Source organism: Carassius auratus, chromosome 18, assembly GCF_003368295.1.
Source record: "Carassius auratus strain Wakin chromosome 18, ASM336829v1, whole genome shotgun sequence".
Taxonomy (NCBI): domain Eukaryota; kingdom Metazoa; phylum Chordata; class Actinopteri; order Cypriniformes; family Cyprinidae; genus Carassius; species Carassius auratus.
This window is the reverse complement of record NC_039260.1, coordinates 2,268,733-2,278,517: the sequence shown is the minus strand read 5'-3', so window position 1 is coordinate 2,278,517 and position 9,785 is coordinate 2,268,733. Positions and strand designations below refer to the sequence as shown.

The 9,785-nt window shown below is 36.0% G+C and overlaps 1 protein-coding gene across 3 annotated transcripts in view; it reads left to right on the top strand.

Moving 5' to 3' along the window:
- The first annotated feature begins 7,138 nt into the window (after window positions 1-7,138).
- The window catches only part of fam168a (family with sequence similarity 168 member A), a 36,342-nt gene continuing 33,695 nt past the window's right edge, over window positions 7,139-9,785 (top strand). For 2 of the 3 annotated variants that reach the window (XM_026287043.1, XM_026287042.1), the window contains exon 1: window positions 7,139-7,341. The gene's annotated coding sequence lies outside the window, so the exon portion shown is untranslated. The remainder of the gene's footprint in view (window positions 7,342-9,785) is intronic. The other variant, XM_026287044.1, reaches the window with a different exon arrangement.

The following is a 9,785-nucleotide window of genomic DNA, read 5'->3' as shown; positions in this document are numbered from 1 at the left end:
TTGGTAAAGAAGGAAGGGTCAACATCAAGTGACTTTTTTATTTATCTATCTACGTATATATATATCTTATCCTTCAAATGTCAAACATGTTTGTCGAGCCATCGTTTAAAGGCTTATCTTTGCTTTTCTAGTTAGAAATTACACTATAAAAATGTATTTGCATTTCAGTTCATTTTCTACCAATTTCAATTCTGAATGGTGCATATGTCACTCTCAATCATATATCTCCCAGTGAGGTCAAAACCAGGTACCACAGCTCTATTTTTGACTGTTTTCCAGGAACTTTAGCTCTAAATGATTGTTTTCCTCTTTGATTTCCTCCATTCTTCTCTTCTCTGTAGCCCTTTGATGAGAGGTCAGTGGTGAGGTGTTTGTAGAGATGTGCATAAGAGCTCCACTGCTGAACATAATGGGCAGTTAATGGATAGACAGATGCACCTTCAGAAGTCCAATCAGAAGAGCGGTCTGGCACGGCGCTTCACAAGGAACCTCTCGTATCAATCAGTGGGTGTTTGTGTTTTCTGTTTCATCTTTAATGAAGCCAAACTGGAAACCCTCAAAGGCAGCAGTGCTGTTATGAGACCTCCGCGCCCCCAGAGGTCACTGCGGCTTTATAATGAGAGAGCGTCTACGATTACAAGTCGAGTAAAAGTATCTCTAGAGATCATTCATTTTAATTTAACTAATCTGTCCTGATTAGACGATACACTCTGACTGACTTCTGAAAGTTTTATAAAAGTGGTCAACAGGGGTCGGACTGTTCCGAAACGAAAAAATGGACATATTTCAATCAGAGCTATGGTTTAACCAAGTTTCTCCCCTACATTAAAATCTAGCACTCAAGTATGTGACACGTTCTAGACACAGTTATAATAAATATTTGAATGGTTTGTCTCTCAATTCACTTTGGCGAAAGAGCATACGTCAAAAGGTCAGCCATCTCGGAGAGGTCAACATTACAAGTAATAAACATTAGCCAAAAATATTACCATTACTCACACACAAATGCCCCAACAAACCAGCAAGACACTGACTAGAGACAAAATAGGGTGTTTTAACCAGTTGTTTGGACATTTTTAAAGTAGGACTTGAAAAGTAATGGAAATATATATATCCAATGATTTTTTTTTTTTTTTATAGTTATGCTCAATGTTATGTACTTTTATTGTGTTTATTCATATTTTGAGTTCGCTTTTTTAAAATTCAGCTACATTTTGTATTTTAATCTATTTCTTATTTTTATGTATTTTATTTGATTTATTATTTTATTTTACTTTTTATATTTACTCTGTTACTTAATTTCTCAATGTAATTTACTTTTTTTAGTCTAAGTTCGTCATCTAATGTTTATATTCTATTTTGGCTTTATTATCTAGTTCTAGTTTTACGTAATAACTATTTCAATAGACGTTAACACTAAAATAGCTAAAGGCTAATTTCCACTCAGAAACCGCTAGCTAATTTCACAATTACACAGATTCTGCAAATAGCACATTATATTAAACATAACATTTTAGATTAGAAAGACTGAAATATTTTCTTGTAAAATGTAATCCAATAAAGTTATGTATTTTAATGATTTTTTAAAATTTCAATTAAAAATAATATTTCCTGTTTGGTCAAAAGCATCACAAGCTGCATTTACTTTATCAGTTCATTGCATTTGATTATTTCCAGATTTCAACATTTCCAATATGGCTGACAATGTGGCATCATCAAGCTGGTTTTTACTGGTTTGCTTAGCAATGCTATTCACCAGCTATACTTAAACATTCTCAAAAGCCTGATGGGAACACCAGCTTCCAAAACACGTTCTTTCAGCAGGGCAACAGCGGGTCTCTTCGAGTTAAAACACTCAACGCTATCAGTAATGAAGTAATAAAAAGACATTCACTTTTTCAGCCGTTTGAAATTCTTGCCTCCAGGCATCAGGATACTTTAAATGATGTAAAAACACTCAGATGGTACATGTTTGCTTGTCCTTGGCAAAACAAGCATTGACCGCAGTTACCTCTCTACGGTGCAATTTTGAACCGTGAACGTGGCTCTGACAACAAACTATTTTCTGACAAGAGTCTCTCTGAAATATCTTCTTGTCTTCTTGATGGCTGTCATGTGTTGTCCTTGTTCCTGCCAAACGTACATCTCAAGACTGTCGCTCTCTCTCTGTCTGTCTCACTCTCTCTCTCGTTTTAACTCTGCGGTGTTCGACGGCTGCCGAATCAAGGCTCTCTGGGCTTGTTGTAGGACTTTTTAGAAGTCATACGAGATTGTGGCGTCTCGCGAGGCCTACCAACATCAACGCTCAGCCCTCAGGTTCTTCATTCAAAGTCACATCAGTATCTCTGTGGGACCTGGTGAACAAAAAAAAAGAAGAAATACAAAGCGTGATTTTTTTTTTCTTACTCTATGCAGAATTACAAACAAAAAAAGATCAAACAGTCTGGAATATCTGAGGGTTTGGAACCAGACAGACGTGTGGAGAAGCACCAATGAGCCGGACTACACATTTCAGGACGCTTTCATGATGTTTGTGAGAACAGAAGTCGACCTGTGTGTAAAGTTTTACTCACTTTGTTGACTTCAAGTTATGTTGTTTTCATTACCCCCCCCAAAACAGTAGTGTGCGAATGAGTATGTGATGTGATAAATAGATGTAAGTGCACTAAACTAGAATGCTGCAGTCCTATAACTCATAAAACTTTTTGGTTAAATGCCTAAAATAAGGTGTGTGGTTAACACAAACGCAAGATATTTTCCCATTTTATTCTGTGAGATTAAATACATATGTAATACCAAACTCATGATTGTTTTAAAGCTTTTACTTGTCTTGGAAAAGGTGAACATGTGGCTATATAGGGCTACAGATGCTGTCTGGGACATTAAACACCATTGTTGATGTTATGCAACCATTGTGTTTTAGCTATTTACTTCTAGTGATTGTTTTTAGGCTTCGGAATTCATTAACAATGTGTTCTTTTATGAAGATTATCTTGATAAACAAAACACGTACATTGTTGGCCTCAGAGCTTATTTACTGCAATAAAGCTAATTAAAAAAAAAAATCTTACTTTAGTTTTTGTCAAGGGAAGCAGGGTGATGAGAACTTACAAAAATACTTCATCCCTGGAGCACTCAGTTGCATTTCTCATAGTTTCCACAAGGTGGAATCCCTCAAATCTCTCAAAGTCAGCAGTCGCATTTAAAACAACCTGATAGAATATGCACTGATTCTTCAGGGGGAAATCTGTGGATTGGATTTAAATATAAGATAATTTGAGAACTACACTGCAAAAATTATTTACTTCCTAAGTATTTTTGTCTTATCTTACCAGTGCAATTATCTAAATATTCAAATATTGTATGTTGTTATTACAAAATATTTATATTTTAAAAACATAGCTTCTTTTTTTTCATCAAAGTATCCTAAAAAAGTATCACATGTTCTGAAAAAATATTAAGCAGCAGAACTGTTTCCAACTTTGATAACGAATCATCATATTAGAATGATTTCTAAAGGATCATGTGATAATGATCCTAAAAATTCAGCTTTGCATCACAGAAATAAATGATAATTTAAAGTATAATAAATTGTAATAATATATCCCAATATAAAAAAAAATAATATGTATTTTTGATCAAATAAATGCAGGCTTGATGAGCAGAAGAAACTTCTTTCAAAAACATTAAAAATAGTAATGTTTTTAAAATATATTATTTTTATTTATTTTAACTTTTTTTTTGCAGTCTGCACTTAAATGTGATTATGATATAACTTAATGTATAAATAATAAATAATTAATTTTTTTACACTCAAATGTTGCATATTTGTAGCCAAATGAGTGATTTTGAAGAAATATGATCTGGCCTGAAACAAACTAATGGGATGTCATCACGTGCAGTCAGTGTGTCTTAAGATTGTGTCAAACATCTCAGCATAGAAGTTATGAAGGTGTGAAAATGACACCCTCGGTGACTTCTTCGCAGTTCTTTTGATCGTGTGGTTCTATAAATGACTTTTGTCACACGCAGCAGTGGTGTGCTTTGGCTCGTCAGATGAGCGTTGACGCCTCAACACTTCTGATTAGCATATAACACAGCGTCCTGCGCTCTCCACACCTGTATCGTGATCATTCACCTGTTAAACACAGCTCTGCTCACTGACACTTGTGTTAGGATGATGAGTGAGGGGTGTTTTAGCACCTTGTCATGTCTGCTTTCACACACTTTCACACACTCGCTGATGTCACGTGTCGTTACGGGATCTTCAAGGGTTGTGTGTGAAAGCACGCACATATACCGGGTCATCACTGGCAGTGTGAAAGTGCCAAATCTAGCGACCAGGGAACAATTACAGGAACACTTTACCCCTGTATTTGCCCGAATGGCAGTGTGAAAGGGGCTTTTGTTACTCTTACTTCAAATAACTCTTCTGCCGCAGGAGTCACTTCGGTGAGATAGTGTTTTTCTGTTCTGTCAGGGAGATAAGAGATGGAATTAATCACACAAACATAAGCAATTATATATAATTAGTCCTTATATAATAACTTTGCTGATCATACCAGCGTAACACTTTTAGTAGCATGTTTTTGGAAATTTAGTGTTGCCTACCTATACATTGGAAGTTCCTCGAATAACAAGGTTTCTTCTCAGTTGTTTAGTATCTGCTAGAAGACACATGTAGTAGGATATATTCTATAAAGATATGCACAGCAAAAGGATTCTCAAACAGCATTAAAATGCACGGTTATTGTACAAGTGAGATTTTAAAATTGTTCCCAAGCTGAGGACACACGGTTCTTTGGGTGGAGCCCAACAGATGTTCTGGTCCAATGAGAATAGCCCTCCATTTCCCTCTAGCGGTGATTGGGTTTCAGAACAGGGAGGATTTTCTGTGAGCTTTACAGATGAGAACAAGTAGAGAGTTTACCTAATGAGACAAAGATTTTAGTATCATTGATATACTATTATGGTTTTAGTTTTATCTAGTTTAATTTTTTATATTTACTATTAGCAATTAGCTGAATAAAATAAATGACCCCCCAGTTTAACGGGGACCAGCATTCTCACCAAATTCTTCAGAATAACTTATTTTGTGTTCAGTAGAAGAATAAAACTCAGGTTTGGAACAAATCGAGGATAGGTGAATCATGACAGACGTTTTGGGTGATTGTTTATTATAAAAATTGTAATGGTTTTATTTTTACTATAACTAAAATAACCATGAAAAATAACAAATAATTAAGAGCACCAGGCAGGAAATGACCAGGAATTTTCCTGTTGCGGGTAATTGATCATGCTTTTATCACGGTATATGGTATTATCACGGTATTGAAATATTGTTTTAAAAAGTGGTCATAATACAGTATGACAGGTTAAATAACTTTTTTTTCTTCTAACAAAAATAACTAAACATTTAAAACAATAAAGCAATACAGAAAAATATATTAAAGTTACATATTTTACACATTAAAGTGCAAAAGAACTATAAAAACCTATAGGTATCACTTTACAATAAGACCTCATTAGTTAACATTAGTTAATGCATTAATATTCAAGGCAAGGCAAGTTTATTTATATAGCACATTTCGTACACAATGGTAATTCAAAAAGAAAGTATAATATCGTGCATATTAATCACCGCAATATATTGCATTACCGAATACCGGCACAAGTCTAGTTGACAGTTTTGTTAAAGGTGATAAATAATGGATAGAGTTTAAGAAATGACATAACAGATTACATTACATGAAAAAACAGAGAAGAAAGCAATTAAATGCCAAAATACAGGAATCAGTTTGAAGTACACTTCAAAGACATAGTTTATGACTTCTTGTTGATTTGAACCTTGGTTACCTCTTCAGAGCTTTAGCTCAATTTCATTGAATAAACCAGGCACAATATTTCTACCCCGATGGTATTTTTTGAGTACTATAGAAATTCCATTGTACGGCAAAAGTCATTCATGAAACTGATTCATATCTTATGGTATTTACTATATGGTGCATTCATGAATAGCATGGAAGACTAACCTGGTATTTTGGAAAGTGTTAAAATATTGATTTACAGCTTCAGTCTGCTGTAATGAGGGACTCAAATACAAATGTAAGTGCTATGTAATATGACATCGTATATAAATGTACTACTGTTCAGTATTTAAGTTCCCTATTTGTAAGATAATTTAAGTAATATATCTTGTAAGTTTCAAAGCATCTGTCAAGAACACAAAAGGAAGCTGATACAGATGTAATGTGAGCCAACATGTTGGAAACACTAGATGGCACTGTTGATCTTTCCCAGCAGAATGAACCGCTTTCTCTTCAGTTCACCAGGAAATTACTCCTTCAGAACGATACTGAGATTTATTCATTGTCCCACTTGTTGAAATGTGACACTAGTTTACACGTTTCCCGTTTCAACTGAGCTTGAGTGTTTTAAATAATAATAATAACTTTTGTCTCTTTCTCTCTGTCCTGTAGAGCTGCATTGCAGACACCAGAGAGCGCGCGAGCCAAAGTCTCATCGGTTTCTTTGTGAAGGTTTTGGACAAAATACCATACTGCATGTAAATGCTAAAATATTTAATTTCATTTTCTTTTCTTTTTTTCTTTCTTGTAATTTGTAATCAGTAATGGACTACTGACTATCTAGCCAGCACTGTGTATATATGTTTATTTATTTTACGAAAAACATGTGATCAATAATATTTGTCTGTTTGATTGAATAATATTATTATTATTATTATTATAGCTATTTTAAATGTGATGCAAGCCATGGATTTCCAGTTTAAAATGCACCTATGCTGAAGAAACGGTGCTTGTTCTCTGGTGGACATGTAAACAGGCGCATGTTTTTATTTATTATTTCTGGCATTTTTTGCTCTGTTTTCACGCAGACTATGGCCAGTCCCTGCACACGCGTGGATCTTTATGCATGTGAATTATGAAGGACAGAATGAAGTGAGGTTTATTTACACGCACGCACGCACGCGCATGCATTCATATTCATTTTTGCTCGTGCGTATGGCGAATGGATGGTGCGCTGAAAGCCTGGTGCGTTCAGTCGTGCGTCAGACACAGAGGTCCTCCCCTCATGTTTCCATGTTACGCCCCCCCCCCCCCCTCTCTCTCTCTCTATCCCCCCTCCCTTCCTCTCTTCTCTTCTCTTCTGGCATCCCCCATCCCCCATCGCTTTATGTGCTTCCATACAGCCTGAAAATCAACCGGAGGAGGAAACCTTCACACTCGCGGAGAATAGACTGACCCTCAGCAACCCAGAAGATCGCTTATAACCAGAATCACAGACTGGACCAGGGTGACCCATCTAAACCGTCTCGCACTGGTGAGTCACGTTTGATGTCGTTTTTATTTCTAAAGTCCAGAAACACCATCCAGCCACCATTAGAGCTTCAGTGCCACCAAACAGCAGCAATGCTTTTCTCCTGCCAGTGTGTGTTAGTGATGGTGAAGCTGCTTCTTATTTGTCTGATGGTGATTTAGGAGAAAACGAATGCGTTAGCTTCACCCATTCGAGTTCAGACTATCGATCGACGGCGTTATCGGGACGGATCCGTGAATGAGAGGGATTTTTCAAGCTGACTTTGTTCATTCCCTTGTCATGCATTTGGACATTCCATAGAGCTGAGACACAGAGACGCTCAAAATGGTGTCTGGAGGAGTTTGAGGCCTTTAAACGCACGAGAGAGCCGATCATAAGCGCTGCGATGAGGAAATATGATGCGCGATCAAAGAATCAGACGCATCCATGTGCAACAATGTAACTGCGATTATGACGCAATAAAGATCTTTTGTTGACCAGCGTTACAATGTAACGAGCGTTCGAGCGACAGTTCTGCTTTCTCCAGTTTTTTTTTTTTTTTTTTTTTTTTTTTTTGGTGCATCCATGCACGATGATTTCGGTTGCAGTGCCATTGATTTTAATGGCGTTATCGATTTTATTTCGGCATATTTTTGCCATTGCATTCCTGGTTGATTGATACAAAGGGAAACAGGACATTGGTACATATAGAATAGCAGTCAGTGTGTTTTGGACACAATCCATAAGAAATTCTGTGCATGCTTATGAAATGAATTTCGCATCTACAGCCATTCACAGGCCAGTATGTGGGTACTTTGTGTTTTAGTGAAGGAATGCAAAACAGTATTTCCTATTACCTCCTTCATTTACAGATATAACAGTGGATGCCAGTTTACCTCGTCCTTTTGTTTAATCATCTATTTTACAGAGAGAAAGAGAATATGAAAAAATAAATCAATAAATAAAAAGTATTACAGTAAGTATTATAAATTATGAAGCAGCTGCTCAACATATTATTTTATGAATTAATTAATGAATTATAATGGCTGTTATGTTTTTATTGAGGTAATCTAATCTATTTATAATTGTGTCAAATGCAGAAATAAAATGTGATTGGACACTTAAATGTAAAGTTCTTCAAAGTACTTATATTTGAAAATGTATTAAATAATCTACTAATAATAATAATAATTATTAATGGATGTTATGCTTTTATTGTTGTAGTCTAATAATCTATTTGTTTTTTCAACTTCAACTTAATATGAAAATAATGTATGTATTGTTCTATCTCTAACCATCAAAGACAATGAAATGTAAAGTTACCCAACAAAAATGTGACATGTTCATAATCCAAAGGCCAGAAATCTGCAGTTTATTCATCTCTGCTTCTGCGATGATTGGATTGGCGTTCTCATCATGTGCCGTTCCTGCAATAAAAGCGTCGATAGCTTTCTGATTGATGGTCTTAACATTACAGTGGCTGAAGAGACACCGTAAACGCTTCGTTTGTTTTCATTGATAGTTTCATTATCAGCTCGAAATTCAATTTGCACAGAAAAGCTCCTCATCACAGTATGACTGCGACTTATTAAAGGTTTATGGATTGTGCTGCAAGTATGCTGAAGCTTTTGGGCTTTTGTCATAATTAAAGGATTTATTGTCTTTTGGAGGAGTAGCAGGTGCTCTAATGAAACAGAAGAACAGAAATGTGCTTTTAAGCATTGAGATCACAGTCAGGCCTAATCACAAAATGTCTTAATTAGTGTGCATACTAAGCCAGTACCACTAGTTACTACAGCTTATACTTAAAATCTTAACCCCTCGTAAGAAACCTCAGAGATAATTTTTTTTACTTTGCAAAATTATCCAGTTTAGACAGATAGATAGATACTTGAGAGTGGACTTTTCTCTGTACTCTCAGTAACTGGACCGTTGATATTTATCACGATGGCTGAAAGTCTGCAGTTTGCCACAAACATGTTAGCATGCGAGTCTGTGGCTGCGTGTTAATTGTGTCGCAGTATGTGTCTTCGCACTTCTGCGTTACTGCATCTTTTGTGAGACTCCTTTTTCATCGGAGGTGGTTTTATTTTTGAGTGGAAAAACAGATGAATGTTTTTTGATGAACTTGTCTGTGTGTGAGCCAAATCCACAGTGAAATGAAAGGATTCTGATCGACGGAACCTCTCAGCTGAGTGTTAGCATATGCTTTCACTGTAATAGTGCTTATAGATCTCAGATTAACCACACACACACACACACACACACACCCTGAGGGGATGTTGGTTTCCTCTGATAAACAGGAGCAGAAATGCTCCAAGATCCTGCCTGGTGGCTACAGGGGAATCCCATTAGATTTGCAATGCTGTTTCAGGGTATCAGTGTCTGCTCATGAGATCAGCTAACAATAGCGTGAAACATAACGTCATATAAAATATAGACTGTTAAACATGAGTATCTTGTGAACT